The sequence below is a fragment of the Eumetopias jubatus genome, unplaced genomic scaffold (assembly GCF_037043125.1).
Source record: "Eumetopias jubatus isolate StellerSeaLion01/CBP00866 unplaced genomic scaffold, mEumJub1_p1.0 scaffold_13, whole genome shotgun sequence".
Lineage (NCBI taxonomy): Eukaryota > Metazoa > Chordata > Mammalia > Carnivora > Otariidae > Eumetopias > Eumetopias jubatus.
In genome coordinates this window covers 17,469,638-17,490,419 of record NW_028274819.1, presented here as the reverse complement: position 1 = coordinate 17,490,419, position 20,782 = coordinate 17,469,638, and the positions used below count along the sequence as shown (strand labels likewise).

General features: G+C 53.2%; 1 long non-coding RNA gene across 2 annotated transcripts in view; it reads left to right on the top strand.

The window, feature by feature from the left end:
* The window catches only part of LOC114215394 (uncharacterized), a 47,492-nt gene extending 27,511 nt beyond the window's left edge, over positions 1 to 19,981 (top strand). Inside the window, exon 4 of one of the 2 annotated variants that reach the window (XR_003610561.2) lies at positions 19,365 to 19,981. This is a non-coding gene — a long non-coding RNA (uncharacterized LOC114215394). Of the gene's footprint in view, positions 1 to 10,031; positions 10,183 to 19,364 lie in introns of those variants that run through there. The other variant, XR_003610563.2, reaches the window with a different exon arrangement.
* The last annotated feature ends 801 nt before the right edge of the window (positions 19,982 to 20,782 follow it).

Sequence of the window (20,782 nt, the reverse complement as noted above, 5' to 3'; positions counted from 1 at the left end):
TCTCCCAAATAAGGTGATGGCTCCCCCCAGCCGAGGCCTATAGCAAATGTTGAGGAAGAGGGTTCCCCTGGGACATGGAGGGCTCCCCCAGGGTCGGGAGGAGGGTGCTGCCTTACAGGGTCCTGCGGATGGCTTTGTACATTCGTGCAGAGGAGGGTAGGGAGGGACGGAGGCTGCTCTGCAGCTGCCAATCAAGAAAAGACTGGGCTTGGACAGGGTGGGAGGCAGAACGGGGAGGTAGCCATGGCAACCTTGCCTGACACTCCAAACTAGGAGATGCCCCTCTGCCTTCTGGGTCTGGATGAGGCCCACAGAGGGCCAGCCACCGCCCCAGCCTGACCTGATGGGGCTGACTGTTTGGAGGACTGTCCTGGCCCCCCCATCACTGGCACAGAGTTGGGGTGAGGCCTGATGCCTGCACATGAAGCCCCTCAGCAGAGATGGGGAGTGGCGGGGGGAGGCATGGCACACACTGTGTGCGAGCCGGAAACTTATTTATCATCCTAAAGGGGGCACTTCCACCCAAGGCAGAGACATGCCAGTTGCCAAACGGACCTATTCCGGCTTCCCCATCGCAGCTGCTTGGCAGGCGCTGACTTGACAGGATCCTGGAGCCTCCCTGCTCTGGACACGACATGTTCCAGAGTTCCAGGGCCCGCTTAGTCTGGGCAATGGCAGGAAACAACGGAGGCCAGGACAGTGGGCGCACAGGAGACAGCGAACGTGGGACAGAGAGGAGATGCGCATAGGACAGAAGATCGAGTGTCCTGGGCTATTCGGAGTCTGGTGGGGGAGACGTGGGCGTCCCGTCGGCCTGTCACACTGGGTAGCCTGGGCTGGATGCTGAAGCATCAGTTTCTTTCTGGGGGTTTCTATAGGTTACCGCATATTGAGTTCCCCTGCTGGGCGCTCTCTTAGGCACTTTGCCTGTGGTATCCCATCCAAGACTTTGAGGAAGGTACTCCATTCCCCAGCCAGTCAACTGAGGCTTCATGACGTTGGGACACTTTCCAAGGGCACCCACAAGCAGCAGAGCAGGTTTTAAAGCCAGGTCCACCAGCCTTCAAAGCCCGTTTTGCTGATGAAGAAACCAAGGCCAGGGGAGGATAAAGCTCCCCCAGCGAGTAAATATCAGAGCTGTCAGGCTCTGCGGCCAGGATCCTTGACTTAGGGTCTGTGAACTTGGGTGGGAAAGGAATACTGTTCCCTCACTGCTCATTGAAATGTAGCGTGAACGTCAAGGGTGAACGTCAGCTGCACCCCACAGTTATACGAGGGGCACCTGTGACTTTGTCTTCGATCTAGATCACAGATATGTCCGTGCCATGCTGCCACTGTGGCAGAGATCTAGAAATTCCATTTGTGCACATCACTACTGTGACATTACAGTAGTTATCAGACCGGATGTTAGGGGTTTTCATTTAATGCATTAGAAGCACATACCACCGTTGCAATGACTCAGTTTAAAAAAAAATTTGATAACTGTTTTTTTTCATATATAAAATTGGCTTGTTTTGTAATCAGGTGTATTTTAGGCAATTAAAAGACATTGTTCTGAAAAGACACCATGGTCTTTACCAAACGGTCATGGCACAGAAAGGGTTAAGACACCCCCTCACCCCCACCCTGCTCCAAGGCTGTGTCCCTAACCCCGAACGACCTGCCTCCCAGGCACTCCGCCCTGCATGCCACCTTCCCCTCACCTGAGGGAAGCTGAGTAACAAGCTGGGGGGTTGGCACATCTGGGGGGGATGTGCCCCCCATCCCTGTTTGACTTGCCTGCCCCCCCCACCAAGCCCTTGGCCACATAGGAGTTAAAACGCAAAATTCTCCGGAGAACCCACTCTTCCCTTTTACAACCAAGTCAGGTTTGTGCTGATTTCCAGGCACCAATTATGGGCCAGCTCTCTTGGACCAATTAAAATGTGCAGGTGCAATAATGTCGACATCGACAGTCTGGGGTTATCTCGGCAGATATTTTTCATGAAATATTTATAAGAGACTCTGGGAATTTTAACCTCTTCCATGGCTACGCTTCCCCTCTGTGGCAGGCTCCTCGCTGGCAGTGTGAGAGCTAGCGGAGGGTTGAGGGCCAAGAGGCATGCAGAATCTTGCAGAGGTGGGGGGTGGAGGGCAGGGCAAGCTCAGGAGTGGGTTGGGGGGAACAGGACTTCTTTGAAGGTCTTTAAAAAAAAATGTGTGGAATCAGACTAATGGTGTGGCTGGTGTTCTGGAAAGAGCCGATGTGGGTTTCAAAAGTCCCAGGTTTTAGTCCAGACTATGCTGTGACCTGGCTGTGTGACCCCGGGCAAGCGAGTTGGTCGGCCTCTCTGGGCCTCAGTGTCCTAATTTGTAAATGGGAGGAAATGCCCTCTCCCTGTCCACCTGCCGTGGCCACGGTGGGAATTAAATGGCAGAGTGACTGAGAGAGGCTTTGGAAAGGGGTCCTGCCTGTAGGGAGGTTCTGAGGTTTTGCAAGGGAGTCTGGCTGCAGAAACAGAGGACTTAGGCTCTCGGGCTACCGGAATGGGGGTGGGGATCAGCCCGAGAGCCCCAGCGTCTGGCACCGAGTGAGCACCGACTGTTAATGTCCGTCGGTTTCAGGTTCTTCACCCATAGCAGGGGCTCTGGGTCTCAGCCTTGCAGATGCTGGACAGAGCTTGGGAGTCCCTGGGTGAGGGGTGACACCCTCTCCTTCCAGAGTCCTGAAGGTACCTCTGCGCGAATATGATTGTATTCCCTCTCTCCGGCTCTCCCCTTCGAGAATCTTGCCCTCACTCCCGGCTCACTGGCTGCATGCTGGAGGTGGAGGCGTTCTCGCCAATTTATGTATTTATTCACTCATTTGCCTGAAGCTCTCTACTGAAACCCAACTCTGCGCCCGTCACCTCTTCTTTCCGAAAAATCACTTTCAGAGTTTGCAAAGGAGGCTGGAAGCATGTTAAGGCTTCAGGAAGGTCCAAAACATAATCGAAAAACAGAAGTGAAAACACAGTGCATCAGTAATATTAACACCACGGGAAAGAACTGCCCATAAAGCAGCTGTTATGTGGACCGATTCCCTTCCACAGGTGGGCAAACCATGAAATGGGCGGTGGCAGAGTGAATACACCATTTTGCTCTCTGCTCTGTTCCCTCACTGTCCGACCCTAAGCATTTTTCCTTCTTGTTCCGGTGCATTAAATTATGGTGCATCTACCAGTAGAATTTGAGACCGTCACGAAAAAGTGATTGTTACAAAGACCAGATTGTTTCTTGGAATGCAGGAATGAGACAGCGCCCTTTCTCATTCTGTGGCCTGTAAAAATTGCCCACCAGCTCCCAGGCCCCAGATGGTCCCTGGAGCTAAGGACAGAGGAAGGTACCCATGGTCTCGAACTGGACTGGGCCAGGTGATTCGGGTGCTAATGTCTAATGTGCTAATTTCCCTCACTAACCAGAGTCCGCACTCTCCCAGACCCTCAGAGCTCAGGAGGCAGGAAGCTCAGTTCCTGGGACTCTGCCTTGCCTTCTCTCTCCTGTAGTGTGGTTTGCGTGAAAGATGGGGACAATGGTGCAGTGATGTTAGCAGGAGGAGACGGTGTCGGGTGAAGCATTTAGAGACCGTCACCCTGGAGTGAGGATCCCAGCTCCCTCATGGACCAGCTTGCTTTCATGCTCTTGACCTTGACTTGCACATACATCATCACATTTGATCTCCATAACTGCCTTGAGACGGTGGAATCCTCCTCCTCATCTCCCGGGTTTGAAATCAAAGAAACTGAGGCACATGTTTAGTAGCTGCTTCAAAAACGACATAGAGGGCGCCTGGGTGGCTCAGTTGGTTAAGCGACTGCCTTCGGCTCGGGTCATGATCCTGGAGTCCCGGGATGGAGTCCGGCATCGGGCTCCCTGCTCGGGGGGGAGTCTACTTCTCCCTCTGACCCTCCCCCTGCCATGTGCTTTCTCTCTCATTCTCTCTCTCTCAAATAAATAAATAAAATCTTTAAAAAAAAATAAAAATAAAAAACGACCTAGAGAATGAGAACTAGAGAAGCCGGATTCTGACCCCGGCCTCTACCGCCTCCTGTCTGACCTCGGTAGGTCTCTGAGCTTCCCTGTCCTCACAGAACCAGAGCCTTGCAAATGCTTCGTAAACTCCAGCCCTGTGTCCCTTCCCACATGCCAGGAGCAAATCCACGCTCAGCGAGGGAGCTGCGCAGACTCTGGGTGGGAGTAGCTTGGCCCGAGTCACTTGGGAGCAACTTGTCTAAGGCGGACCCACCACGGGGCTGGGGCGGGGGGGCGCTGTCAGGGTGGGCCTCTGAGGGTTCGCCCTCATCCTCCATTTCCTTCTGCCGTTTTCCCCATGGCTGTGAAGAGCAAGCCTTTTGCCCTGCTCTGGCTACCGGCCTCCCAGCCTCAGCAGACTCCCCCCCCACATCCTCATCCCCCTCAAAACAGTCTGCCCTCAGCCCCTCATTGCTGACAGCCAGACTGGAGGCAGGGAGGCCACTGAGGAAGCCTTGACAGGAAGTTCTCCCCGAGAGGGGGATGGGGACGGGAGAGAGGGTTGGGGACGGGGAGAGGGGGATGGAGCCAGGAGAGGGTGACGGGTGGGAGAGGGGAATGGCTGTGTGATGGAGATGAGGGGCAGATTGAAGGCGGGGAAGAGACAGAATCCAGGGCTCTGCCGCAGATTGGAGGCAGGAATGAGGGTGGGGGAGGAGTGTATGAGGACCCCCAAAGGTCCGTGTTGGCCCCCGGAGGATCAGGTTTGGGTGGAGATGTTGAGTTTGATTTCTGACACACTGCAGGAGAGGCAGGTGAGGATCTAACTTCCAGAGTCTCCTCTGCCAAGGGAGGCAGGGAACCTGGGGGGTGGGGAGAAGACAGGCTGGGTCTGGGGAGCCCCGTTGGATCCTCTGTTCTCTCCTTTAACCCCTCGCATAGGGCTCGCACGGATGGGCAGCCGGATGCTTAATGACCATCCAGTCAAGGCCCCTGGCCTCACAGCCTCCTTTGGCCAGAGATCTCCTCAGCCTGTTTACCCATCCTGACCTTCAAACTCATCAAAGGCAGATTTCATTTTCGGAAGCTGTCCATTTGCTTTTCTGCTTGCTGAGGCAGCCATCGCTTTAAGCGGCCTATCCAGACGTGGGCTCAAACAACCCACCCCCAAGTCCGGGCTGAGCGTGTCAGGGGGAGGCAGCAGCTCCCCGGGCCTAAGCCCCAGGCCCATGGGCCAGGCCTGTTTCTGCTGATAGGACATGCGAGGCAGGAATCTTGGGGACTCTCAGCCCCTCTGGCTGACCTGGGGTTGGCAGCATTGGCCCCAGGAATGTGACTTTCCTTCAAGCAAGAAGAAAGAGCTTACTGTTGGGGGCAGGGGGTCGAGAGGAGCAGAAGAGTCCTGATCTAAGAGCTCTGAGCTGCTCTGTGTTTCTTCTTGACCCTCTCTCCCTGAACCTTCCCGGCATCTGTTTGCTGCTCTGCAAAATTCATACCATGAATACTTTTTACGTGACAGGGGTGCCTTAGGTGTTGGGTACTTGGCAGGTGAGAGAATCCTGCTTCTTGGAACTTATGTTCCAATGAATTAAAAGCAGGCATAATACTGCTTGCCCTGCTTACCAAGAAGCCCCTGAGATCTCGTCCAATTGCCTCATTTTACAGAGAAGCAAATCCAGAGGGGAAGGGACTTGCCGAGGGTCACACAGCAAGTCCCCTCAATCCAGGTATCTGGGGTGCTATCCCGCGGGGCTCCCAGCACCCCAGGCTGCTCATAGGAGTTAAAGTAGGTCACCTGTGTGGCACGGTTGCTAATCTTGTAATTGGAGGAAAGAGCTAGGTTTGGAGGCCCAGCCATCGCTGCTGGCTGCCTCCTTCAGCCAAGAGCCTGGCAAGGGGCTGTTGGCCCCGGAGCCTGGGGTACCTGCCCACCTTCCCTCACTGACAGTGGGGCCCAGGTAGGGCCTGGAGGTGATGGAAAACATGAGAATGGGGGACACTACCTTTGAGCTTTACAGACTCTACCAGGAGGCCGGGACTGGGCCTTAAAGAGAGGCCCAGACTTCCGGAGCTGCCTCTCTGGACTGAGGCTGAGCCTGGGGCTCTGTCAGGCCCTGGTGGGAACATCACAGGCCCGTTCCCGGGAAGCCTCTGTGATAACCCAGAGAGCTGATCTCGGAGGCTCGGTTATTAGCAGAGACCATTAGCAGCATTTTTTTCCTGCTATTGCATTTTTACAGCCCATAGCTCCTCTGGATAGCGTTTTCCCTGTTAAATCAGATGTTTTGAGAAAAAAAATAAGCACAAAAAGAGGGAAAAAAATGAATCATATTCACAACCATAAATCATAAGTCACGTTACTGTGAGCGGGTGGCTTCCTGGGATCTATGAATCGAAGGCAGTGTGTGGGAAAGCTCGCTGTAATGAGGCAGCAGGGGAGTCCGGGTCTTCCCAGGGGCTGTCCTCCACCAGCCTGATATTTCACACAGCCTTGCCTCCAGATGACTTCAACTTCCAGGAGGGGCGGCCCATTTATCAGGAGGCTGGGGGTGGGCGGGGGAGGGAGCCAACAGGGAAAAGTGAATCTCCAGCAGAGAATGACGGTGGCCCCAAACCCTGGTTGATGATTCTAGAAGAGGTAAAGCACCGTCCAGGACCGCCCCACCCTCCACCTTTCCTGCCCTGCCTGGGTTTTAGAAGGTTCGGAGTCCTTGTCCAGGATGCCACTGAGGGCCCCAGAAGGCGTGCGTTCCCGTGGCCCACACTCCGGCTTAAGAGCCAGAATCCTTTATGGAAGAGACGACTCACATGGGCAGGCGGTGGGGGCTCCCGGTCCCAGCCGGCAGCACCTCTGTGATCCAGCCAGTTCTCCTCTGAGCATACATAAATCGACTGCAGGAGGACTTGGGGAAACTCAAAAAAGAGAATTTAAAAGAAGGCTCTGGATAAACATAAGATATAAAGCACGCTAGCACTTGGGAGAGGCTCGGGCTCTGAGGGAGGGGGAACAGGATAGTTCAATGTTTATGAGCAAGTGGCAGATCTTTCTACTCAGACTTCAGGAAGAGGAAATGAGCACAGAGAGGTTCAGGGACTCACCCCAGGCCACACAGCAACTGCTCCTCATTCAGGCTCAGGATCATTCATCCTCATGGCTCAGTCAGCAAGAAGTACTGAGCACTGCTAGGGGACACAGAGAGTGAAGCTACACCCCGACCATCCGAACTTCCTGACATGGCGAGGGAAAAAGGCACTAGAGCGAGTTCCATGGTTCATTCCCTGAGGGATTTGAGGCAACAGCCAAAAATGCTGTATCAGAGGCAGGAACAAAGTTTCGGGGGGCGACAGTGGGAGAGATGGTCTCTGTGCATGCTGGGGGCAGGGAAGTTGTGCTAGAGGGAGAACAAAGGAGACCCTCTCCTTAATCATGCTTCAGCCTGATCTTGAAAAATGGGAGTTTACCTGGACCCGAGGACTCAGAAGTGTGCTCCAGGTAGAGGAAAAAGTCTCTGCAAAGGCCCAGAGGTCGGGAAGAGCGGGGTGTGTGCCTCACTGCGAACACTCCAGGGCCTGCCATGCAGAGGTAGGGAGGAGGCCAGCTGGGGGAGGTCAGCAGAGGCCAGGCTGGGAGGGGTTTTGGGGCCATGGAGTCTGGACTTTGTCCCATAGGCAATGAGGGGGCACAGACAGATTCTAAGGAGGGAGAAGTGTCAAAGTGAGGTGGGCATTCTAAAAAGATCCTTCCCACTGTGGTGAGGCTGATGAAGGCAGGAGGCCAGCCAGGATGCTGGAAACGAGGAAGTATCTGGCAGAGGGAACTGGCAGTGGAGACAGAGGATGGAGGGAAGGTTTGATAAAGACATTTCTATGGAAGAGACTGACAAGGGCTTTTTGGGGGTGAGGAAGGCAGGTTTCCTGGCTGCCGCTGAGGTTCCAGCTTAGGGAGAACTCAGATGGGAGGCGATAGCGCTAATTTTTGAGCATCCTGACCCCCGGCCTGGTCTGCTCTCTCTTGTTAGGAAACCTGAGTAATGTAAAGAAGCCAGGTTTAGAAGTCTGGCAGATGCAGGTTCTAATCCCAACTCCTCTATCATCCGCCGTGCAACCTTGGAGAAGTCACTTCCCCTCTCTGAGCTTCTAGGCTCCAGTTTCCTTATCTGGAAATGGGATAGCCTGGAGGCAGGGCTGGCTTGAAGATAACAAAATATGTATTTCAGGTGAGTCCCAGCAGGCAACAGACTGCTCACTCAAATGGGATCACTTGAGGAGAGTTGAATAAAGGGACAGTTTATGGAGATCCAGGGGTGAAGCAGGGAAATCTCTAGGACGGCGCTGTGCCCCAGGTGACAGCGGTCCCGGCTACCACCCCCAGGCCCGAGCGGGGAGGGCTCCCTAGTGGGAGCTGTGACCTTCAGTCTCAGGACGCTGCTGCCGCCCCTTCATTCCCATCCCGAGCCCCGGAACTCAGGCAGTCTGTGCCCCGGGGACTGAGTATGTGTCTCCTCTCGAGTGTGAGAGAAGCAGCGGGAGGCCCCAGCCAACCATCAGCCTATGCAAAGGTCAACATGGATCCACACCCTTGACCCCAGCCACCTTGATCCTGACCAAATTGGATGGCGAGGCCAAGGCGAGCTACTGATACAAAATCAAATTTATCCATAGCTCTCACCACCAGGACCTCAAATTATCTTTTTCCCTGTCTGTGCCCCATCCCTCTGTACCCGCTTCTTTTCTTCCTCCATCTCTTTACCTCCCTCCCCCTTTCTCCTCTCCCTCCTCCTTCCTCCAGTCTACTCTCTGCCCTCTCCCCATACCTTCCTCAACAGCCAACACTCAAAGAGCCTCTCTCCAGCCGGAAGTGCCCTCCATTTTTACTTAACATTTCTAGCGAGAGAGGTAGGTGTGGGATTAATTGTTTAGGTGTTGGGGTCCCAGCCACCCTGGGACTGTGTCTAACACACAGGGGCTCTCAGGGGCTCCGGAGGTGGAGAGGCTTAGCATTCCGTTAGTGCTCAGAGTTCCCGACCCTCCGGAGACAGTGGCCCGCATCAGGGTCTGCCTGCCTGATGGCCTGGACCATCCATCCAGTGGGGTTGAGGTCAGTCCCGGAGACACAGCAGTTGCTCTTTATGGGTGCTGGGGGTGGGGGGACTCAGCCAGCACATTGGCACTCTTTCAGGTGACCAGCGAAGGACAAGGAAAGACAGGAACCACCTAGAGGGAACCTAGTGCATGCCTGGCGCTGGGCAAGGGCTTTCATAGACTCTAATTCTGACATTGGCTGTCCATGGTACTCACCATATTACAGATGAGAAAAGCAATATCAGGGGCCAGCTAAGGGCTCCTGTGTGTGATGGGTCCTGCGAGGAGCAGGGCGCAAGAAGAGTACAGGGCAACAACTTTATCAGTTGGGCGTCTGCCATGTGCCAAGCACAGGGCTGTTACGAGGACGACTGTTTTCCATCTCCTACAGTTCCAGAAGGGAGTGGATGCAGCCAGTGCTCAAAACCCTGGGATGTCAGGGCTGGATGTTGGCAGGCATCTTCTAGAAGCCCAACTCCTCCATTGAACCAATGGGCAACTGAGTCCCAGAGGGAAGAAGTGGCTTCCCTCGTTCTACCTTGCACGGTCGCTTCTCGAAGATGTTCGTTTTGCTTCTAGGCTTCCCTGTTTTGAAGTTGATTCTTATTCCCCTACTTCAACAATTAAGCTTTAATACACCAAAAACAGATCATTATCCTCCTAAGGTTTGAAAAGCAAGATCACTATTTGTAACACAAGCAATTAGCTACCTTCTGGTGTTTCCTCACTTCTCCAAAGGGCTGAGGTCGGGAAGTTGCAGAGGACCCAGCAAATGGGGGGCTGGCCACAGCCACCCTGGAGCGGGCAATGGGGGTGCTGGGATCTTGGGAGCCGGATATGCTCCAGGAAGGGAGGGAGGGGCGCCGGGGCTGTCTTTGGGGTGTCGGGCAGACGTGGAGAGTTCTCTTTGGGGGTGCTGGCTTGGTTCTGACAGCACTGGAACTTTCCTTTCTCCACAGCTCCCCAAGGCACATCACTGCGCTGGTGGAATAAAGATGCCACCCACCTCTGGGGATGATGAGCGTGAGAATCAACGGTAGCAGCAGGTGTAAGGTCTTCCCATAGAGGGTCTCTAAGGGGCCCATGAGCCTCGGCAACGGCATGGAACGTTTGGATGTCTTTTAATTGTTCTGGAAGCAGGATCCATAGATTTCATTAGATTTTTTTGTAATGGCAAAAAGGAGATTGATTTGTTTTCATGTCCCTTTTCTTATGTAATATGCACAAAGAAGAGTATGTAAGGTGTATGTGTATAATGTAAAGAATAAGGAATCAGAGGTCGTGCACCCAACATCCAGATTGAGAAATAGGACACTGTCACCATCTCAGACACCCCCGGTAGGCCCCTCCCAGATTGTATCTCCCTCCTTCCCACCGAAATGACTGCTTTCCTGACTTTTTAAAGAATTACCATCCCCTCGCTCTCTTTATTGTTTTCCCGCCTATGTACTTATTCCTAAATCGCATGTTGTTTAGTTATGCCCATTTTTGAACCGTTAATGGATTTATACTATAAATAGTCAGACTTGGTTTTCGAGTACCACATGACATGGCTTTTGGGCTCCATCCCTGTCAACGTGTGGACCTGAGGTTTGCTCCTTTTCTCTGCTCTACTGTCCTGCTTTCTCTCACTCAGCCATGGCCCACCAGGTCCCGGATGTTTGGGGGTATTTCCAGGATCTGACATTTATGGACAATGTTCTGTGGACGTTCTCTTATATGCATGCAAGCATTTCTCTAGGGAAAATAACTGGCAAGAGGATCATTGGGTCATGGCTATGTGCGTATTCAGACAGTGCTGAACTGTCTCCAGAGTGTTTTTACCAATTTACACGCCCATCAGCTGCGGAAGAGAGTTCCAGTTCCTCCTCATACCTCACCGGTGCCGATACTGTCATTTTCCATGTTGTCAGTCTGGGGTGTATTTGGGGAGAAGGGGTTGGTCATGTTACTTAACTTGCATGTCTTCAGTGTTTAGTAAGACTGAGAACTTCGTATACATCTGTTGGCCATGGGTTTCCTCCCTGTAAAGTACAGTTCAAGTCTATTACCCACTTTTCTGTAGAGTTGTGTGTTTTGTTATTGATTGATTCATATAGGGTTTTGGGGTTGTTTTGGTTTTTATATTCTAGACATCAATCCTTTGCAGTTATAAGAGTTGCAAATATCTTCTCACACCATGGCTTGCCTTTTGATTTGCATTGCCATGTTTCCAAAGGTAAGATTGAGAACCACTTACATTAGGGTTCTATAAGCAGGAGTTGCGTGAGCTGGAAAACCCCAAACTTTTGTTAAGCTCAATGGTATTACACACATTGAACTGGAAATTAAGAACGTCACCTTAAAAGTCCAGATTTGTAGCTTCTTTTGAAATTCCAGAGGATCCGGGCCTGCAGCTCCTGCGTAGTGGGGGCTGTGAGTAGACAGAGGGCAGGTGTTGTCCTTCACCCCAGTTCCTATTGCTTCCCAGACACCGAGGGTCCGTTGCTGCTTATCATCCTTGGGCAGCCCTAGAGGCTCCCTTCCATTGGCCTTTTTCAGCTGTGTATGTCCTTTGTGGGCCTTCGTGTATGGTTAGCACCCTGCCCCTTGGCACCCATCACAGCACACAGAGCTCCACCTGGTCCTGTGGTTGTCATTGTTTCTACTGTCACGTGGTTGTGTCCAGTAGGACCATGACTTAGAGCCGATCTCCATCCTGAGTCCTGAGCAAGAGGAAATCTCACTTTCTCTTCTGAGCTGGTTTGATCAAGGCCTTCCCCTAAGGACCTGGCTCCTTCAGGAGCACGGAGAGGGAAGAAGGGTCCCAGAAGCAGGTGCCATCATTTGTTTGGGAGAACTGGTGGTGACCGACGTGAACACAGGATCGTGTTCAGAGAGAACCCGTCCCCTTGATGCCCAGAAGGAGGAGAAGAGAGAGCTAGAGCAGAGTTAGTTGGTTTCCTGTTTATCTGAGGACAGCTTGGTTCCCACCTCATTTACATCCATTAGTGTGCAGACTCTTGAAGGTCCAAACTCTGGGTGTCTGAGATAAAACAAAATTATACAACCTGCTACAGCTGGTTCTACACCCGATATGGGAGGGTTGGCAGGCCCGAAGCCAAGGGGGCTCTTTAGTGCAGCTCATTTCTTGCACACTTATTCTGTACCAGCTGCTGTGCTAGGAGCTCCTACCTACAGGGTCTTATTTTTGCATTAACACAATTCCACGTGGTGTAGAAACTCAGTCCTCATTTTCAGACTCAGAAATGGAAACTTGTCAGGGGCCCCAGTGTAACAGAATAGCATGGTGGTTCCCCACTCGGGCGTTGGAGTTAGACCTGTCTGGATTCCCAGCTCTGGAGTTAGACCTGTTGTCTGGGTGTTCCTAAACAAACGACTGTTTTGGAGCCTCGGCTTCCCCACCAATAAAATGGGAATAACAGCGTACTTATGGCTCGAGGTTTGTGTGAGGATGCAGTGAGCCAGGTCACGAAGCATTTGGCACAGGGCTCCCACAGAACCAGGATGAGAAGGAGCTGGTCTACAAAGTCGAATTCTCGCATCTCTGGGGTTCACCTTACCACCCACTAAAGCACCCGCTCTCTGTTAGTCACAGACACAAAATGCCCATTTCCTGCCAAGACCTGCCAGGTACCAACCCCTCCTCCTCACCCCTCGTCAGAGTCCCGTTGCCCTGGCAAGGATGCACACACAGCTGTGGGCTGGGCAGGCTCTGTGTCCATTCTGTGGGGATGCCAGCCGGGAGAGGTTCTGGGGGGAAGATGGATTTTACATCTCCCCCCCCCCCCCCCCCGGTGTTAGTCACTGCCCATCCTCACTGGGGAAGACCTGGGGCAGGGCATAAACATTCACATTTCTCTTGGCATTTCCCATCATTGTTTTCCTTCTTTCTCTGAGCAACTATCCCATCAGCCCGAGGCCATCAATGAAAATGGGGATGCCCATGTTCCCATAAACAGAGTGTAGAGGACCTGCGCTACAGGCCTGCAGAATGACGTGGAACTTTCTGCATTGTTCTGGATAGATCTAGAAACCAGTCAGAGGAGAGCCCTTTCTGGCCTCTCCCCTTCTGCTCCAGAGTCTGACCAGCCCCCTGCAGTTAGCTGGGCTCATTTCAGCCCCCTGAGCCTACCTCTCGAGGTGGACCTTCTATAGAAGCCCTCCCCGCCTCTCCAGGAGAGTGTGGAGATGAGAGTGGGCTTTGGGGTGGCTGCCTTGGCTTGAATCCTAGTTCTGCCACTCACTAGCTGTTTGTCCTTGGGAAAGTTACTGAACTTCTCTGTGCTTATGTCCTTATCTGTAAAAAGGGGATAATAATACATAGCAGGTGGTTGTGTGCATTCAACGAATGGGGGTGGGGGGTGGGGGTGGATAAGGCTTAGAACAGGGCCCTGCTCAGAGTGAGCACTCCGTGTTGGCTCTCCTCTCGTCTGAGTCAGGCTTGTGCAAGAAGCTTGGGCTTTAGCTGGGTCCCTCCGCTAAGTTGCCCTGTGACCGTGGGTGTCTCTTTTAATCTCATTGAGCCTGATCTGGGTTGCCCACCCCCGAAGGGTGGTTTGCAGGACCTGTGTGTCACACAGGCCCTGTGCTCAGAAGGGCCCTACGCTTGGTTGTGCTCTGCTGTTGCCATCTTGAAATGCCTATTAGCTTTGAGGCATTTAATACCGAGTCCTGCAAATCATAGCTTACGTTGCTCTCTCCTGTCTTGTGCCTCACCCTGGCTGGGCTGGCCAGCAGGGCCCGTGACTGGTCCCTTAGGGGCCACCCAGGCAGAGAATTCAGGGCCTCCTGCTGGCTGTCCCTCCCCAGCAGTGGCTGGGTCCTGCCAGGGGTCACCAGGCTCTGCTCCTCTGAGGGCATGAGGGGGACTGTTCCCCACTAGGTGACACATGAGCTGTTTTCAGTGGAAACTTTTTAGCATGGGATTCTGACCTCGGAGTGGGTTAATTTAGGCTATTTGCTACAGTGGAACTGACCATATATTTTCTGTATATTAGGTGATTTCAAGAAAAAAATCAATTTTAATAGCAGCAATCCAAACTGTAGAAACCTCCAGCCGGTATCATAGTGCTGCTTTATGTCTGGGTTGATAGGACAGAAAGGCAAAAAGCCAGAGGTCCCCCAGCTCCCTGCTGCCTCCCCAGCCCCACGGGTCAGGGTAGAGGGAGGGAAAGGATGAGGGAATCACATCAGAGCCGATGGAAGCCTCCCCGACAGCAGCTCTTCAGATCTAACATGTCATGTTACGGCTGGTTAATCTTTGAGCCAGAATATATTCTCTATTCGATGATAATTACTAATTGTTTAATAGTCAATTCATACTCAAGATTGAAAATCCAAAAGGCACAAAAGGACAGAGAGAGAGAAAAGTCTCCCTCCCGTCCTCCTTCCTGGAGGCAACCAGTGTTCTCTATCTCTTGTGTGCTTCTAAGAGATAGTTTATTTATATTCAAGAAAAAAAATTATACTATATATTTATACTCCTCTATTTCGTCCATTGTAATACAAATGGTCGCATACCATGTCCACTGTCTGCACCTTGCTTTCTCATGATGTATCTCGGAGACAGTTCGTTATTCATCCATATTGAGTTTCTTTGTTCTTTTATATGGCTGCATCGTGGTCTGTTGAAAGAGAGAACCCGAATTTATTTAACCAGTCCCCCACTGATGGATGGTAGGTTGTTTCCATTCTTTAGAAGTGTGAGTCTTTAACAAATTCTGTTCTCCCTCATCCCACTATTGACAGGACTTGTTTAAAGGGGCAAATAGTGCCGTTCCCTTCTGAGTCATTCAGCCTTCCTTATACAGCATCTGTATGCACTTCCAGATGCACAACTTGAAGACACAGGCCCTCTTCCCTTCCTTGTCCTTCTCTCCTACCTTCCTTCCCCTCCTCCATCTCCCTCACCTCCCGCCTCTCAGACATCCCTGCCTACCTCTCTCCTTCCCCACAGTCACCTCCTGAGACCAAGGCTCCACCACGTTGGGCTTGGACTATTGCAGTACCCTCCCCTCCTGTGGATGGAGCCCACAACAGGTCACTCTGCCACCTAAAGCCCTTCCGTGGACTGATGCCCAGGAGATGAAAGCCCCAAACCCTCGCCACCACCCAGCCCCATCTCTTGCGATCGTGCCCCACTCATTACCCCAAAGCCACACACCAAACTCTTTCCTGTCTCTGAGCAAATGCACATACTGTGCCTTCTGCCTGCAACACCATCCCCACTTCGGTACCTTCCTTCACCTTCCTAATGCCCACTCACTTGAAGTCTCAGCTTAGAGGGTGCTCTTCCCCCAGAGACCTGCCCTGACATCCCACCTAAAAGCAGCCGTCCACCCAAAGTGTCCAGCCCTGCCTTCTTCATTCCCTTACTTCATCCACCAGTGTGTGTAGTTACATATTTGCTATGTGTGTATGTGATGAATGTCTGTTTTCCCCACTATAATATAAGCTGTCTACGGGCAAGGACGTGTATCCTATTCACTACTATGTCTCTTGTCCTGAGTGTGGGGCCTCATCAATGTTTGTCAAACGAATGAACATTTTTGAGCACTTGTTCATTGCCGGCCTCGCACTCAGCAGGGGACATCCCCAGTTTCCCAGGACCCACTGAAGCACCCAAGTAGAAACCAGAGGGAAGTGTACCTTCCTGGTCACACGACCCGACGAGGAAGGGCTAACACCACCACATGTGAAGTCTGGAAGGATAAGGACCATTCCATGGGTGAGGAAGAAGGGAAAGGAACTTTTGGCAGAGGGGACAGCCTCAGCCAAAGGTACAGAGACATTAGGGCTCACAGCCTGTTGGGGGAAGAACGTGTAATCCCAGGACAGCTGGGACACAGGTGTGTGGCGAGAGGGGACAAGGTCAGCTGGGAAATGTCACTGAGGTCCTGCCGTGGTGGGTCAAGGAATTTGAATACCTTTGTTTTTTTCTATTTGTTTGTATCCCTAGCCCTTCTCTTGGTGCTGGACATACAGTGCAAGTTCAACAAAAAATACTGGATGCAAACTGGTAACGCCAGGTGTTACCTCTGTTTGACAGCAAGGAAAACCAGTGGCCCCAGATTCCAAAGTGACTTGCCTTGCATTTTCTTACTCTCCTCTGTCATGTTTACTGGAAGTTCCTTGTATTTGTTAGGGGAAGCTGAGCTGCTGTGACAAAGACACTGTCGGCCCCACCCCACCCCCGCCCCGCCCAAATCCAGTAGCAGGAAGCACAAAGACGTGACCTTCTCTTTTTTGTACTAACTTTGGGTATGCAGATGCTGTCACTCAGTCGTCTGGTGACTCAGGTTCTTTCCATCTCAGTTCTCCACCATTCCCTAGGGTGCTGTAAACATCTACGGGGTAAAGCTGGGTCTCAGCCACGTCCTGGCTGCAGCAGAAGGGAGGTGAAAGAAATCAAGGAGGAAGTGTGCCCATTGTCTTAGAGCCTCTGTCGCAGCCGGGGCACACGCCACTTTTGCCGCCAAAAGAAGGTACAAGGCAAGAACTTGGCCATGGGGGCACCTGGGTGGCTCAGTCGTTGAGCGTCTGCCTCCGTCTCAGGTCATGATCCCGGGGATCAAGCCCTGCATCTGGGCTCCCTGCTCTGCGGGAAGCCTGCTTCTCCCTCTCCCACTCCCCCTGCTTGTGTTCCTTCTCTTGCTGTGTCTCTCTCTGTCAAATAAATAAATAAAATCTTACAAAAAAAAAAAAAAAAAAGAACTTGGCCTAACTGCAAAGAAGGCCAGGGAGTATAGTCTAGCTGGGCCCTGAGGTGCCCACCATAATCCCACTACCCAGGAGGAAGGCAAGAACGGACCTAGTGGACAGCCAGTGGAGGAACCTGCTGTAGCAGAGCCTAGGTCACGAGGAGCAGGTGGCTGGAGGCTTAGCAGGTGGGCGGCTCCAGGTCCCTGGTACTTTCATCACCCGGGGACTGCAGCCATGAGGCTTCTGCTGCCAGGACGAAGATCTTGGGCTTCCCCTGGCTGGGCCTGCCCATTTCTCTGCACGATGCTCTCAGTGGTCACACCTGTCCTCAGCCCCTCTACTTATCTTTCGTTCCTGGCTGGTGATGACTCCGAGCCAAACCTGGGCCTCGGCCTCGCTACTCAGTAAAGAGACGTGGTCAACGAGTTAAGCATCAGGATCCACAATCTAGAGGCTCATAGGGATTCTGTGGCAGAACAAACTCTTTTAAGCACTTGAGAAGTAAATTTTGAGATACAGAAACAAGCCAAGAATTACAAAGCTTTATTCTCTGGTGATTAACACGGGCCCCAGCTATGGACTGGAATATTTGTGTCCCCCACCAAATATTGAATCTTAAGGCCCATGGTGATCCTATTAGGACGTGGGGTCTTTGGGAAGTGATTAGGTCATTAGGGGGAGCCCTTGTAAATGAGACTAGTGCCCTTATTATAAAAGAGGCGGGAGAGATCGCTTGCCTAGTCCCCTGTGTGTGGTTGAAGCCAGAAGGCACTGTCTGTGAACCAGACGCAGACCCTCACCAGACACCGAATCTGCTGGCGCCTTGAGCCTGGACCTCCCAGCCTCCAGAACTGTGAGAAATACATTTCTGTTATTTATAAGCCCCTCAGCCTGTGGTGTACTGTTCCAGCAGCCTGAACGAACTAAGACAGCCCCTGAAGACTCTTTCTGCTAATATGGCAGTAGCCAAGTAGGGGTCACGATACATACCCGAAAGTAATAAAACTGCATTTAAAAGCTCGGTAATATAAGTCAAATTGGACTTTTATTACAAATAGTACAAAAACCTCATTAATATTAAAATGAATAATAGCTAGTATTTATTGAGCACTTACTGCGTCAGGCGCTATATAAAACCTTATGCAGTGCGATCTGTCACTCACTCCTTCCCACTCCAGAATGGGATACGACTCCTTCCCACTCCAGAATGGGATACGACTCCTTCCCACTCCAGAATGGGATACGGTTCTCAGCCCCATTTTCAGACAGGGAGGCTGGGGCTTAGAGAGGTCAGGCGACTTGGCCAACGAACACAGAGTTAGCATAGAGCAGAGCCAGGGTTTGATTCCAGGTCAGCTCCAGAACCTTCGTTCATAAGAAGCTGCTAGCCTATGTATCATGGAAATAACTCTCCCTGAATACCACCTACAAGGCCCTACACAGCTTCTTGATGCTTGTGGTGCTCCTGGTCTGTCTCTATCCCCATTTTGGCTGAAGAGCTGGAGACACAGGGGATCAAGTACATAGGGTGAGGGAGTCCTTCTTGTTGGCCTGACCCTCCAGCAGAGAACAGAGGCCATCTGTGCCCTCGGGGGTGGGGGGTGGCTCTCCTACGTGGGTGGGCAGCCCCTGCAGGCCCTTGAGATGCTCCCCATTTCTGGGAAGGGAACGCCGGGCTGCCCTCCCCTCTGAGAAGAGCGAGCAGGCCCTGCCGCCCCACGGAGACACCAGCAAAGGCTTCTCCTCTCCGGCTCCTCTCCACGTCCACGACCCCCTGCCTTGTCGTTCTCACCTCCTCTTGCGGGTCCAGGGCCAAGGCCTTCTTCCCCATCCTCTCCCCTCCCACCCCTCCTCTCGTCTTCCACTCCATCCTCTTCAAGCAGCCCCTGATCTTTCTAAAATGTTAGCAAAACCAGATAACGTGACCTTCTGCCTCGAAACCTTTCATGTTCCCGTTACCTGCGGAGTAAAACTTGGGCCTGGCACCTGAGGCTCTGCATGACCCGGCGGTGCCTCCTCTCCAGGCTCTCGCCCATCACCTCCTCTGCCGCCCCTCCTCCCCAGCCCAATGGGTGCTCCCCCAGCTGCAGATAAGTAGAGAAGGGGTGGGGGGGAGGGCCTGTGAACAAATAAACTTGGAAAATTCTGTATTCTCTATGCTTTCTTGGAAATTTGCCCAGTCTTTCCCAGATTTATTTGATCATGGAAGAAATAATGTCCTGCAGATCAACTCCTTTGAGCCTGCTGTTGTGGCTGGATAGGCCCCACTCCCCACCCTGTACTTGTTCACCTCCACACTTTTGCTCCTGCTCCCCTCCCCCCCACCACCCCCCCACTCCGGCCAGAACACTTTCTCTGACCCCCTCTCCCTCAAAAGCCACATTCCCCACGAAACCTTCCTGATTTCACTCCAGTTGCAGGCCTTTCCTCAACCCATAGCATTAGCCTGGGCCTCTCCCTCCCTGGCCTTGAACTATAAAGCCAGCCGGGATGTATGGTCACATGTGGTCCGTTTTTGTCTCCTCCCTGCACCATGGGGTTTTTAAGGCAGGGGACTGAAGCTCACTCTCCTTTCATCTCTCACACAGGGCCTGGCACATTACGTACGGGTGCTCTGCAAACATTCCTTGAACAAGAACTGAGAAAGGAGATACAAGCTCTGAAGAGCAAAGTCCCTGCCCAGCCCCAGCTCCGGTTCCCATGGCAACCACCAGGGAGGGCTGGCCTGGCTCTGAAGCTCCGGAGTTGCCTGGCCGGACTCAGACAGGCGGAGAGGCTTCCCTGGAAGTGCAGGAGCAGCTGATGGGGACTCCCATTTACCACCATGACGAGCTCTCCACGGCCAGTCTGCGTGTCCTTGGAGAAGCACGTCATCTGTCATCTGCAGACGGGCAGCAACAGAGGGACCCAGGATCAGACTTCCTGACTTACGGCAGCGTGCGTCCATCCTTTCCCGAGTCCAGAAATGGCAGAGTTTTTGTCAAGGACCAGAAGGAGCCTATTATGGGGGCCCCAGGCGTGTGCCAGAACCAGGGCCCAAGCCCCGGGCTTGCGTGGCGGGAGGGCAGGGGGAATGAGGAAGTAAGCAGGGCGGAGTTCGGGGTCCGCTGGGAGAGCCTGGCCCTGCCTGGAGGGGGCGCCCTGCTCCGTGCCGGCCCATGAAGCCAACAGGGACTAGGCACCCAGGAAAGCCAGACCTTCTGATTTGTATGTGAATCTCCGGATTAAAAAAAAAAAAAAAAAATGGCTCGAAAACTTTTTAATGTAGGTGAGAGCCCCATATCGGTCCTGGGTGAAACAAACAGCGTTGAATGCCCGGAGCACGGATCCGAGCTTTGCTCTAACAAGCGTGTCAGAATTGGGTGCGGGCTCCTCGCCTTGGAAGTGCATGTGCGGCGCGCGTCAGCCCGTGTTCCACCTGAGGGGCTGTGGTTACGCGACACGAATATCTCAGAGTCCTGTGTCCGCTCCGACGTTGGGGGCAGGAGCCTGGCCCGCTGACCTGCCTGGCGCCAGGCCCTCCCTCCGCCTCCTCGCTGGCAGGGACGCCCCCCTCCCCGCCCCGCCCTCTCTGCGCCTGCGGGCACCAGGCGGCGCCACCGAGCCCCTCACCTGCCCTCTGCAGCCAACAGGTCGCGGGCCCAAGCATGTCCTAGCCCGGGGTGGACAGGTGTCCCGCTCTAAGTCGGGGTCCGTGGCAGCGTGTCTCTGGGTCCCGGCCCACACTCAGCCTCCCCCTGCATCCTGCAGTCTCGCTCCCTGGGGAAGACTCAAGAGAGGCAGACTGCTCCTCCCTCGGGCAGAGGGGGCCCGGACAGGCTTGCTGCTATTACAAATGACACTTCACCAGGTGGCCAGGGGTGCTGGGAAGGAGGCGGCTGTGTGGGCCCCCTCTGTCATTTGTCTCCTCCTCTCCTGATGGCAGGCACAGCCCCCAACCAACTGGAGCTGAGTGGATTGGGTGACGTGTCCCCTCACCCTGACCACCCCGCCCTCCGCTCCGTGC